The 12703-nt window shown below is 44.7% G+C and overlaps 2 pseudogenes; both read left to right on the top strand.

The window, feature by feature from the left end:
- The first annotated feature begins 1095 nt into the window (after positions 1 to 1095).
- Positions 1096 to 4276, top strand: LOC119331129 (annotated as a pseudogene).
- A 5033-nt stretch (positions 4277 to 9309) lies between these two features.
- On the top strand, positions 9310 to 12049 carry LOC119333115 (annotated as a pseudogene).
- The last annotated feature ends 654 nt before the right edge of the window (positions 12050 to 12703 follow it).

The following is a 12703-nucleotide window of genomic DNA, read 5'->3' on the forward strand; positions in this document are numbered from 1 at the left end:
GTTTTGTTTCTCTTTAGCTGATGTAGACATGATTTGGACCATATAGGAAGAGTATGCAGATACCGAACACTTGTATCTTCTTTTCCAGAAGATGGTGACCAATTGATAGAAACTTTGGCTGATCTGGTAGATATTCTGTTTTTTTTTTCTTCTTTTCTTTAGTTAGAGATTTAAGAGAAGAAAAAAACGATTCTTCCACGGCAGCCACGACTTGACTTTTGAAAGTTCTGTTGGATTAATTTCCATGGAAATTTTCATTCTTGAGAGTACTAAAGAAGGTGACATCGAGAATTGACATTTGGACTAATTCATTGTTCTATTCGGTCCTGATTTTTCGTGTGGACACCCCTGAATTCCACCTAATCTTGTAAACCCAGTCCGTAAAAAGAATTTGTACGATGAAGCATTACACCGTGAAGAATTATTTCATCCAAGAAACAGGTTTTTTAGGGAAGTCCAAGAAACATGTGATGCGGATGATTGAACGTTTCTAATCTACGGGTTGTCGGACTGATACTGAAAGCAACGCAATGTTATTTAAAGAAAATTTGGGTTAGTATGGGTCGGTTTGAGGGGGGAAAGCTATAATTCCTGAAATAATAAGCTTTGGGGGAAAGGCTAATTGAGTTTAATTTCCTAAACGGTTTTCTTATGCAAAAATGCGAAATGTAGGACGAGCTCCATGATCACGTGCTAGGTGTCCTTTTCCCATTAATCTCCCTTTGATGTTCACGTCCTTCCCACTGTTTCACAATGTACATATTTTTTAAAAATTAATTTAAATTGCTTACCACATATGGCACGTGGTCATAATGTACATATCTAAACATGGCACATAAATGAAAAACCGACATTGCCAATGTAATTAAAAATATATCATTTTGATGACACCAGAAAGAAACAATGATAAGCATGTGGATATTTACAAAACACCGGAAAAGTTTAGTCGCTGATTTTTTTTGAGGAAAAGAAGTTTAGTTGCTAAATAAATAAACAATATTAATGAAGTAAACAGGTGGCACCGATGATTTACGGCTTCAAATCTATGGACTGTTGGTCTGATCGCTGAAAGCAACAAGCAAGCAAGGCAGTTAGGACAAGGAGAAATCGAGCGGCCGGCCGTGCCGCGGTTAGGTAGCTAGCATGCTGGGCGTCCTGCTGCTCCTCCTCCTGCTCATGCCGCTGCCGGCGACTGCAACGGCACAGCTCTGTGGCAGCGGCGGCAGCTACGTAGCCAACGGCACCTACGAGTCCAACCTCGCCGCCCTCGCCTCCACCCTCCCCGCCAACGCCTCATCCTCCCCGCAGCTCTTCGCTGCCGCCACTGCCGGCCAATCCCCAGACGCAGTGCACGCGCTCGCGCTCTGCCGGGGCGACTTCGCCAACGACACCGCATGCAGGGACTGCGTCGCCGCCTCCTTCCAGCACGCGCAGCGGACATGCCCCAGCGACAAGGCCGCCACCGTCTACTACGAGTACGACAACGACCAGAGACCAGGCTGCGTGCTCGGCTTCTCCGGCGACGATGGCTTCCTCAACCCAGCGGCCAATCTCACCGGGAACAGCACTCTCTTCCAGGCGTGGAACACGGGGAACATCTCCGGCGTCGCCAGTGTCATCGCCGCCGGCGTCCACGAGCTGCTGACCGCCACGTCCGAGGACGCAGCCGCCAACGTGACGAGGCGGTACGCCACCGTGGTCATGGATTCTGCCCCGACGCTCTACTCTCTAGCGCAGTGCACGCCGGACCTGTCCGCCGGCGACTGCCAGGCGTGCCTCTAGCGGCTCATCGGCATGGTCAACGCCACCACGTCTGTGCGCCTGGGAGGACGGATCTTCGTGCTGCGTTGCAACGTCAGGTTCGAGACTTTCATGTTCTTCGATCATCCCATGCGGCGGATCAGTCCATCGTCCAACGCTCCGGCTCCTCCCACAGGCAAGAGTACACTTTGGTTTCTGTCTCCATCCATACGTCGTTGCACAAACACAATTGAAAGGTTACAAATTCATTTGCTGGTGGTGGTTCCAATCTTGATTTAGTTGGCATGCTATCAGTAATTAGCTACTCCCTCCATTTTCTAAGTATAAGTCTTTTAAGAAATTTTACTAAAGACTACATATGGATGGATGGATGTAGACGTATTTTAGAGTGTAGATTCATTTATTTTGCTTTGACAATAGATTCATTCATTTATTTTGCTCCGTACGATAATTTGTGGATGTCGAATTTTAAAGGTCATGGAACGCAGCCTTGGGTAATTGCTATATCTGTAGCTGCTCCACTAGCACTGGTTGCTTTCTGCGTCACTGTCTACTGTCGTCGCCTCAGAGGAAGAAAGAACAAAAATGGTGGGTAAATTAGTTTCTGAAATGCTATTACGTACTATGTAGTAGTACTCCGCTAAATATAAAGAGATTTTTGATTGCTTGGAGGTTGCTCACCACATACTCCATGCATGTGGTAAATATAAAGAGATTTGATTAAGGGGGTCGCATATTGGGTCAATTCCCAATTTTTCAGGTGCAAAGATACTACGAGAAAAACGTAGTTACAAGTTGCAAGAAGGAGATCAAGAACTAGTATGGGATATGGAAGCAGGATTATCCGGCTTCACAGTTTATGATTTTCACGAGATATTGGAAGCTACAAGTAACTTTTCCGAAGAAAATAAACTTGGAGAAGGAGGATTTGGCCCTGTATATAAGGTACATACATGATATATCATACTTTATATAATCCTCACGCATTCTCTAATCAAGAGAAACAAGAATATGCTGTATGTATTTGATTTTTTCATACAATTATTTGAAACTGTGGAGGAATATTGATTGAAATTGTGATTAATTTCCTTGTACTCATTACTTGGTAGTTTTGAATTAAATTGTGCACCATAATGTAACACGATTGAGGCATAATATCATCTTTGTTTCCCTAGGGTCATTTTCTTCAAGGATTGGAGATAGCAGTCAAGAGACTTGCTTCACATTCAGGACAAGGTGTCTTAGAGTTCAAAAATGAAGTTCAGCTCATAGCCAAACTTCAACATAGAAATTTGGTTAGACTCTTGGGATGTTGCTCCCAAGGAGAGGAAAAAATATTGGTCTATGAATACTTGCCAAACAAAAGTTTGGACTTCTACATATTTGGTACATATTTGCATTCCCATATTTATATATATTGTTTAACAATGATGCTTGAAACATGATAGAAAATATGTTACTATATATTCTTTAGAAATCCTATGTGCGTAATTGCACTCTCTTGAAATTTGAGTGTGCAAATTTTATCATTTACATGTTTTTCTCTCCATGTATTAACATTTAGATCATGTGCAGATGAATGTAGAAAAGCTTTATTGGATTGGAACAAACGTCTTGCAATAATTGAAGGAATAGCAGAAGGACTTCTTTACCTACATAAGCACTCTCGTTTGCGTGTGATACATCGAGATCTTAAACCAAGCAACATTCTCTTGGACGATGAAATGAATCCTAAAATTTCAGATTTCGGCCTAGCAAAAATATTTAGCTCAAATAACACGGAAGAAGACACCACAAGAAGAGTGGTTGGTACTTAGTAAGTTCTATATCAATTAGATCGCGTACAAATATTTACATATACTAGTCAGCCATATAGTAACTTGACGTATATATTGCATCATTTTAGTGGTTACATGGCTCCGGAGTATGCCTCCGAGGGCCTATTCTCCATCAAATCCGATGTATTCAGCTTTGGTGTCTTAATTCTTGAGATCCTTAGTGGGAAAAGGAATTCTGGTAGCCATCAATGTGGAGGTTTCATCAACCTCCTCGGATATGTGAGTTCATAAACACCCATATAACATGAAGTTAAATGCTTTATTAACCTATAGTATTGTACCTAACTATATGGTGAAATTGCATATAGTCTTGGCAGTTATGGGATGAGGGAAACTGGATTGATATTGTTGATGCGTCATTGACTCCCAAGTCTCACCCAGCAGAAATGATGAGGTGCATCAACGTCGGACTACTATGTGTGCAAGAGAATGCGGCTGATCGACCGAACATGTTGGATGTTACTGCAATGCTAAGCAGCAAGACAATGCTCCTGCGGGGGCCAAAGCACCCGGCATATTTCAACCTAAGGGTAGGCGATGAAGAGGATTCCTTTGCTACCCACTCCTACAGTGTTAATGATATAACCATATCTGTAGCAACTCCTAGATAGTTTTTCTGTGTCATGTGTTTTTTCACTGAGCCAATGCAGAATCAGTGGTATAGTACACGTTGTACACCACATAATTTTGAGGGTTATGTAAGCACAATTGCTTCTCTAAATCATATAGGATTGAAGTGCATTTGCAGTGTGGAAGTAGTCAATCAAAACCATAATTGTGTTTGTTATAAGCTTTCGTAGAAATATAGTGCGAATGGATCAAAATATTAATTCTAAAAACTATTATCAACCTCCTCAGATATGTGCGAATGGATCAAAATATTAATTCTAAAAACTATTATCAACCTCCTCCGATATGTGAATCAAGACCCAAAAGTTTTGGCTTTATTACAAACAAGGCCAAAATTTGGACAAGTCGGGGCTAGAAATTTCGACAGCATAACGCGTCGTAAAGAATCCAAATCAACAAGAATGGTGCAGCGTTCATTCCAAAATTAATTCATGCAATCCAAGTGCAAGTCAGTCAATACACTGGATGAAACAGTCCATATCATCATCCTATCAAATCATTTCCCCGACACCACCACCACGAAGCCTAGGGCTAAAACTAAACGGTTATAAATAACGCTAATGAACACTACCTTGAAAAAAATACCTCAAAAAAAGGCCAAATACCACACATCTTGAGTTTCTATTTTTTTTTCTTATTAACAAATAAAAATTGACTTCAAATTTTTTTTTTGAGGGAACTACGGCGGGTTGAAGTCATTTTATTGATTTTTGTTTAACAGAGTATTTACAAAGAAGGCGAAAGAGAGAAAGAGAAATTGACTTCAATTTAACACCACCACCCCATTGATTCGGCTCATACAAAGGAACTATGGGCGATTAGTTGATACGAGAAACAAGAGAGATTACCTAAATCACCCATCAACCAGTCACGGAGATGGAGCAGAACAGGATGACAAAATAGGAGGGCTCCTCCGATGATGCGAGATGTACCAAGATACGAAGCGAGATGATCTGGAAAGTCCGAGCTCCGGGCGTCCGGTCTGTCGAGCAGGGAAACGCGTGGGGCGGCGCACGAACGGCATCAGGCGAGAGATGAAAACGCTAGCGATCGATTTTTTGCCCTAGAAAATGGAAACACTAGCGATCGATTCCCTTCGGCGATTCTTGCGTGATGGGGGCTCGGTTGGGTTGAGAAGCTGTGTGGGCTGAGGCATGGGGCTGTGTTAGCACGCCTATGGCTGGGCCTCTATAGGGCTACAAATCTGACCAAAATTCCTACTAGATGTACAACACTAGTTGGGCCACAGCTGGGGACTATAGCCCCCCAGCTGCCCCTGGCCCAATTCCGCCCCTGGATTTACTCCCTCCGTCCCATAATGTTTATGACGTTTTTTACACTACACGAATGTGAAAAAAGTGTAAATAAAAATAAGCGGTGTTGCTCCTTAACCCCAACTAGCTAGCAAATTTGTCCGGTCTGCATATCATGTGCACTATTGGAATCTGTTTCTTTGTCGGCTATCCAGTGTACTTGGCGAAGGGCCGAGTATTGCAGTCGGCAAAAGGTGCTTGGCATGCACCCTTCAGGCGAAGCGGGCTTTGTCAGGTTCCTATCATGGGGAACTTGGCAAAGCCTTTGTCAAGTGTTAGACATGCGGACTCGGTAAACTAAAGTGGCTTGATGAACAGCAAACAGAACGACATTTGCCACATGGCACCAACATTTGTCGACTACCTAAGGCCCGACAATACTCGGTGAAGACCGATCCATTGGAGAGCTCCACATGACATTCAAGTTTGTAAAGTACCGACGGCAGGACACTCAAAAAAGAGCCGAGCTTAGTTGTCGAGTGCCCGACACTCGGCGAAGGTTGATTCACCTGAGAGCGACGTGTGTCCTTTTGTTTGCCTAGTACCGTTCCCGACACTTGGTTTCCTTGCCAGCTGGCACACTCCCAAAGCCTTCCATGTGGTAGCCTTTGTCGAGTGTCGTAGGCAGGTGCTCGACAAATACTACCTGGCTACCATAGTGCGCCACATGGCAGACTTATCGAGTGTTACACTTAGCATACATGCATTTGGCGTGTGTAACACTCGATAAAGCTACGGTGAGCGGTTTTTCAAAAAGATTCCCAGGGTTTTTTTGAGGGGTAAAAAAATGTTTCATAATTATCCCTGCTTTCAAGCGTATATTATCAATTCATATATCTCACATCCCGATGTCTTGTAAGTGCACAATGCTTAGTTATAGCCTTTTCAAAATAAGAGTATCAATCCCCCCCACAAAGCTTAGGAAATGGTATAAAGGTTTATCTAAATGTGCCTATGAATTATTTTAGATCCCAATCTAAAGCAGTGTGTAAGTGAAATTATTGCAATAGCATGCTGACAAGAATTAAAGTGCGCTAGAATATCACTGAAGAACAAGAGAGTAAGGCTAAAGGCGTTCTTAGGGAGTCCGGATTCACCACTAAAATTTATGCTACTTAATCGTGTGTACCTAGGAAGTCTCTGATATGAACCCTCTTTAATGGCTTTTGTTTAATTCACCAAATAATTGCTTTAGTTGTTCTTAGTCTTAGTAAAATCTGACAAGGTTAGAGCGAGACTGAAAGAGTGAAAAAAATATAGTCAGAGGCCCACTGGCGGTTGTTGATCTAGGCTACTTTCTGAAATATATATAGTAACTAAAAAAATGATAGATATTTTCAGGAAAAAAACTGCATAGTATTGTAAATTTTCAACTTGTTGCGTCCAAAAGTAGAGTATACAGTGCTATTTCACTGTGTTGATTCCTTTTAAGCACAAATAAAAAAAAGAGGAAGATCAAGCTTCATTAACTCGAAATAGGCTTTTGTCTCGCTTCATAAATAAGGCAATCATGTCCATAGAAGTAGTTCAAGTGCGAGAAAGTTTAGGACCTGTTCTGATCTCCTCCAGCTTCCATCTTCTCAAATTCCTGGAGTGAATCTGTCTCGAACGGTAGAAGCCAGGGAAACCCAGCTCCACGAAAGCAAAAAGTGAGAGTTGAGAGTATTTACAGCGGTGTTGCCACCGTCGAAGAAAACAATTTGTTATTCTCTCCCTCGAAACAGAAAACGATTTGCTAGAGGAGCGGCTCCCTCTCTCCGAAATCACTAATTAAGGAGTACTCGTTGCAAAGAACACTCCACTTTCTCAGGTCGCGACAAGTGGCGCACATGCCGCCACTTGTCGCAACCTGAGAGTTTTCCCTTTTTTCGTAGATCCGTTTATTCAAAAAAAAATTATCTCTTAAACCGTGCGTCCAAATCTCGAACCGTTTTCACCATTGGATTCCTCGCGTCGAGATCTTCAAAACTAGATCCCACGTTGATAGGTTTTGACGAACTTTTTTTTCACGAAAAAACCGGACGAAAAAAACCGGGCGAAAAAAACGAACGGGGAGCATGGTTTTTTTCCCTTTCCAAAAGAGGCACGTCCGTGCCTCTCGCGAAATCACAACCGTGTCTCTCATGAAAGCAAAACCATGACTCTCGTGAAAGGAAAAAAAACAGAAAACACGTTTTTTCGTTTCTGAGAGGCACAACCGTGACTCTCACGAAGGCATACAACCGTGCCTGCGAAGCAAAACCGTGACTCTCGCAAAAAAAAACAGAAAATGTGTGTTTTCTCTTTCCTAGAGGCACGGTCGTGACTTTCGCGAAAGCACAACCGTGCCTCTCGCGGAAGCAAAACCGTGACTCTCACAAAAGAAAAAAAAACAGAAAACGTGTTTTGTTTTTCCCTTTTCCGAGAGGCACGGCCATGACTCTCGCAAAAGCACAACCGTGCCTCTCGCGGAAGCAAAACCGTGACTCCCGCGAAAGAAAAATAATAGAAAACGTATTTTTTTTCGTTTTCGAAAGGCACGGTCGTGACTCTCGCTAAAGCACAACCGTGCCTCTCGCGGAAGAAAAACCGTTACTTTCGTGAAAGGAAAATAAAAGAAAACATGTTTTTTTTTCATGCAAAAAAATTCAATTTTTTTTATCGAAAAACTAAGAAAGACCGGGGGAAAACTAAAACGTCGAAAACCCCGGAAAAAAACCCGTTTAAAAAGCCGAAAACGCGTGCGGAAAAATAAAAAAACTAAATCCGAAGGAAGCGTCCAGAGCGCGACACGTGGCGCTGATCGTTGCGAGGCTCCCAAAGGAGCGCTCGTTAACTAGTTGCTCCCCTCTCTCTCGTACATAATAGAGCTGGCCGAACTGGGCTGGCTCCAGACGGCCCGTTATGGCGCTTAGGCAGGCCAGCAACGCTGCCAGCCCATGCTAGCGATGGAGGAGAAGCGTAGCTATGCTGCCGAACGGAATGACTTCTCTACGTGGAGCAAGAAGCTGGATTCGTGGAGTTTGGAGAGTTGGGATGAGTTCCGAACTTGAACTAAATAAGAGATTTGCTGAGGCAACAATACACACATGCCACATGCCAGGAAGCAGAAGAAAAAGGTTATACCCGATTCCTCAGAGTAAAAAGATCAGGATTCATTAACTATATTTAAGCTCAGATCGAAAAAGCAGTACAAATTTAAGCGTATATTGAGCAAATTACTTCTCTGCAGGAGAAGTGTAGACCTGAAGCATATATACACGGCTGCCTAATTAACGTGTGACCTGCTAGTTTCAGATCATAATATATAGTAGTACCGAATCTCTGACCCAACCATACACCATTTGCACATATGTAAACGAAGACTATCTATACTGGGCTGGACAACAACGATGCAACCAAACTGAAAACGCTAAGCAAACTACAAAAAAACTGAAAATCACTCATCGATCTAGAGTATCAAACAAATTTAACCCTGCATGTTGATGGCGATCAGGCAGACCGAGGCCCCGTCCACGATGCCATGGTCCGCGAGCGTCCGGGCATCCTCCAGCCCCTGATCGGCGAAGAAGAGGAGCTGCTGCTGCGGGGGAACCCCCTCCTTCTCCATGATCTTCGCCTTCACGCTGCCGACGGTGTCCGAGCCCTCGACCTCGAGATCGTGGGCCGTGTTGTTTAGCAACCTCACGTGGATCTTCATCGATCTGTCCAACAACAAGCACTTCAATCAGCAACCAAGTACTTCGAACGGTAGCGAACTAGCGATCGGTTGCTGTTTAGATCGGGACATGCTTAGAAGCTCGCGTGCGTACCTTGAGCGATTCTTATGGAGGGGGCGGCGCGCCGGCGATTGGTTCCTGGGCGGCGGCTGGGCGGTCGTCGGAGAGCGGGGTCGAGATAGGTCTGAGTTTTGGCTGCGTACAGGGAGGAGACCGCGCGGTGAAGATTTTATAGGTATGTTATGTAGGGTCACGGGCCCACGAGCATCCGAATTGGACTCGCGCGTGTTGCTTTCTTTGCCTCTACTACGAGCTATCTCCGCTCTACGCATAAGACGACGAATCATAAAAGGAACCCAAATAGCAGATATTATTCATGTTTTTGACTTTGATGTGAAAAACGCTCTTATATTATGGGACGGAAGGAGTAATTTTAACAAAATCCATTCTCTGATGTGCACTTAGTAATTTAAGTTGACTGAACATATTCCACCACATAGAAAAACACCGCACGCCACCTCTTCTTCCACCCCTTCAAACAGCCACACACCATGGCCGTCTCCCAACCGTCGTCGCCCACCTCCTCAGTGACACCCACACTCACCCCCTTGACCAACCCAAAATCCTAGGAGGCTCATCCTCCTCCGTCGCCTTCTCCCCGGCCGTATCCCACCCCACGTGCGCCCTCGCCGTCTAGGGCGTGTGGCGCCATGGTCGCAGCCTCGGCCAAGGTTGGCGCCACCCATGCCGTCGCTCGACATCGACACCGCCATGTTCAACAAGGAGAAGGTCTCCCTTGTCAGCCACAAGGAGGTACGCACCCCCGCTCCCACACCATCACTCTCGTTATCCCTCCCATGATTAGGTTTTGACGTTTTGTTCTGTGTGTGTTGTACCCTGTAGTACATCGTGAGGGGCAAGCGGAACCTCTTCCCGCTGTTTTCCGAGGTGTTCAAGGGCGTCAAGAAGATCAGAGTCATCAGATGGGGCTCCCAAGTTCATCCCAGCTTCACTTTGTTCCCCTCGCAGTACAGTTTCTTCCCTCACTCTCGAGATTTAAATGTCTATCTGCTCGAGACACCACTTGAATGTAAACATCAGTCGGTGTGATCGAATTGGGTGACAAATTTCACACATATTTGTCATGTTCTGCTACTTGGGTTTAAAGTCCGTAAGTTTGTGCGTTGGCTCACAGTTTTCGGAGTGCTTTTTCAAGGTCCAGAACCTAAAAGATTATTTGGTTCAAGCCAAGTCTGACGGCATCGTTAAGGTTTGTTATTATCATGCATGTCCAGTTTTAGACATGGGATTGAGTTTTTGCCGTGTGTTGAGTGAAAATCTCCGAAGCTTTGGCTTTGCAGCCCTGAGTGAAAACCCACAACTATTGTTTATTGTTTTTTTGGTTTTACAACTTGCACTGGGCACTATTTATCACTCGTTCCTGCTTAAAGTGGCATTTGATATTGTACAACTTGGAATATGAAAAGCATGTGACAGCCGATATTCTGTCCCATTTGGTATGTACTTTGGACTATCATGTCAGTTGGTCAATAAATTGTCTTTTCGCTTCCAGACTGGTCTTAGGAAAGGATCTAAATCTCTTGAGGAAGCACGTGCAGCTAGATTCACTGAGGAGAACGGAACACCGGGAGACATTTCCGGGCAGTGATCTTCTGCTTCTGTTGATCCCAGATTCTGCACAGGTGCGCATCATGCTCACTAGCTCTCTCCGTGATTTTCAAGTGTTTGTTTGGATCAGGCTTAGGATCAGGATGATGTTTCCTTGCATCCTGTTGGTTTAATTAAATAATTTAACTTGTATGCTCTCTCTGGAGCATACTACTACCTCTGTACGTACGGAGGGAGTATTTATTATTCACTGCATGATATAATTTGTTGAGTCCCGCCATCAGTTTATGCGTTGCAGGCAGACAACTATGAGAAAATCTTCTCTCACATGTAACCAAAGAATATTCTTTGTTTATCTCATGGATTTCTTCTTGGACATTTGCAATCACATGGCCATGATTTCCAAAAGAACATCTGTGTGGTTCTTGTATGCCCAACGGGAATGGGCCCATGGGTTCGGATGTTGTATGTTCAACGTACGCTAGCTTTACTATTCACCCGGTATGGTATTTTGAACACTTCTCAACTAACGATTTGGTGTGAAGACATGCGTGCATTTGCTTTTGGATGGTCGGTGCACTAGGCTGTTGATAGAAGGACAACCAATGTTGCTCTTGGATGGTGAGTTGCACTAGGATCCCCGTTCACCTTTGCTACTACTCTAGAACAAGGAACACAAGAGCGATATCTTTGGGGAAAGAGGTGAACCTATTTTCCTCTTCATGACATCTATGGTGCCTATTATATTTTGCACTGTAACTAACCAGTCTGTGTCTAGGAATTTTGTTGGTCGCTGTCCATGGCATTGCGGAGGCTCTGTTTAAGAGATACATAGAGCAAGGGATGGATGACGAGTTTGGTTGTTCTCAAAGGCCATCTCAAAGAAGGTATGCCGCCATCAATTATTATCTTTTTGCAGACATCTTTCATCTTTACTTGCAATTTCCCTCTTTTTACCAGGGGGATGCTTGAAGTGAACAAGTACTTGAGTGCAAAAAGGAGTTCAACAAGGCGTATTGTGCATCATTTTATCCCTCGAATGGACATACTGTACGAATATTATGAAGATAGTGTCTCTAGAAGTGAAATCAGGAGTGTTGTGCTGGGTGGCCAGAGGTTTTATGTAGATCTTTTTGCTATTGAAACTACAACTTTTCATCCTGGTTCTGTCCATGATTAAGTTGGATGCGATTATGTTGACTGCAACACTGCCCGTGCTGAAATACTTGACCAAAAGTTCGTGTCAGGCAAGTTGAAGGTGTCCACGACATGACCCATGTTGCAATGGGTGGGCGCAACATGACCCATGTTGCAATTGTCTATGACCGAGTTCGGCGCAGAAGGGCCAACAATAGAGGGGATTTATTGCGATCATAACTATGGGACCACACTCATGTAAGAAAAAAAAAGTATAGGATCACACCCTAATTTGTGTGCTGTTTGTCACGTATAAGGATGCAAAACTAGAATGTCACGGCTCGCCTCAAAGGAGAGGATCCGGATAGATATGCAACCGCACCAATGCGTCCACGCATCGTTCCCCTGATCGCTACCCTCGCCCGCTCGCCGCACCCCAAACCCACAGGGCCATCCCCATCCAGATCCATCCGTCGATGCTGCGCCGCCAGCCCACCCGCATCGACCTCCGCAGCTCCGACCGCGACGAGCTCGAGGAGCACCTCCGCTCCAAGGCCGCCGCCAAGTCCGCCGCCGAATCCACGCCCCTCTCGACCCCGCGCCCCTCCAACCCCATCTCCAACCCGCTCCTCCGCCTCCTCCACCCGCCGCCCGACGCCGCGCCCTCCAAGGCCCAGCGCATCGGCCTCCACCCCCC

This window comes from Triticum dicoccoides, chromosome 7A (assembly GCF_002162155.2).
Source record: "Triticum dicoccoides isolate Atlit2015 ecotype Zavitan chromosome 7A, WEW_v2.0, whole genome shotgun sequence".
In the NCBI taxonomy this organism is placed as follows: Eukaryota; Viridiplantae; Streptophyta; class Magnoliopsida; order Poales; family Poaceae; genus Triticum; species Triticum dicoccoides.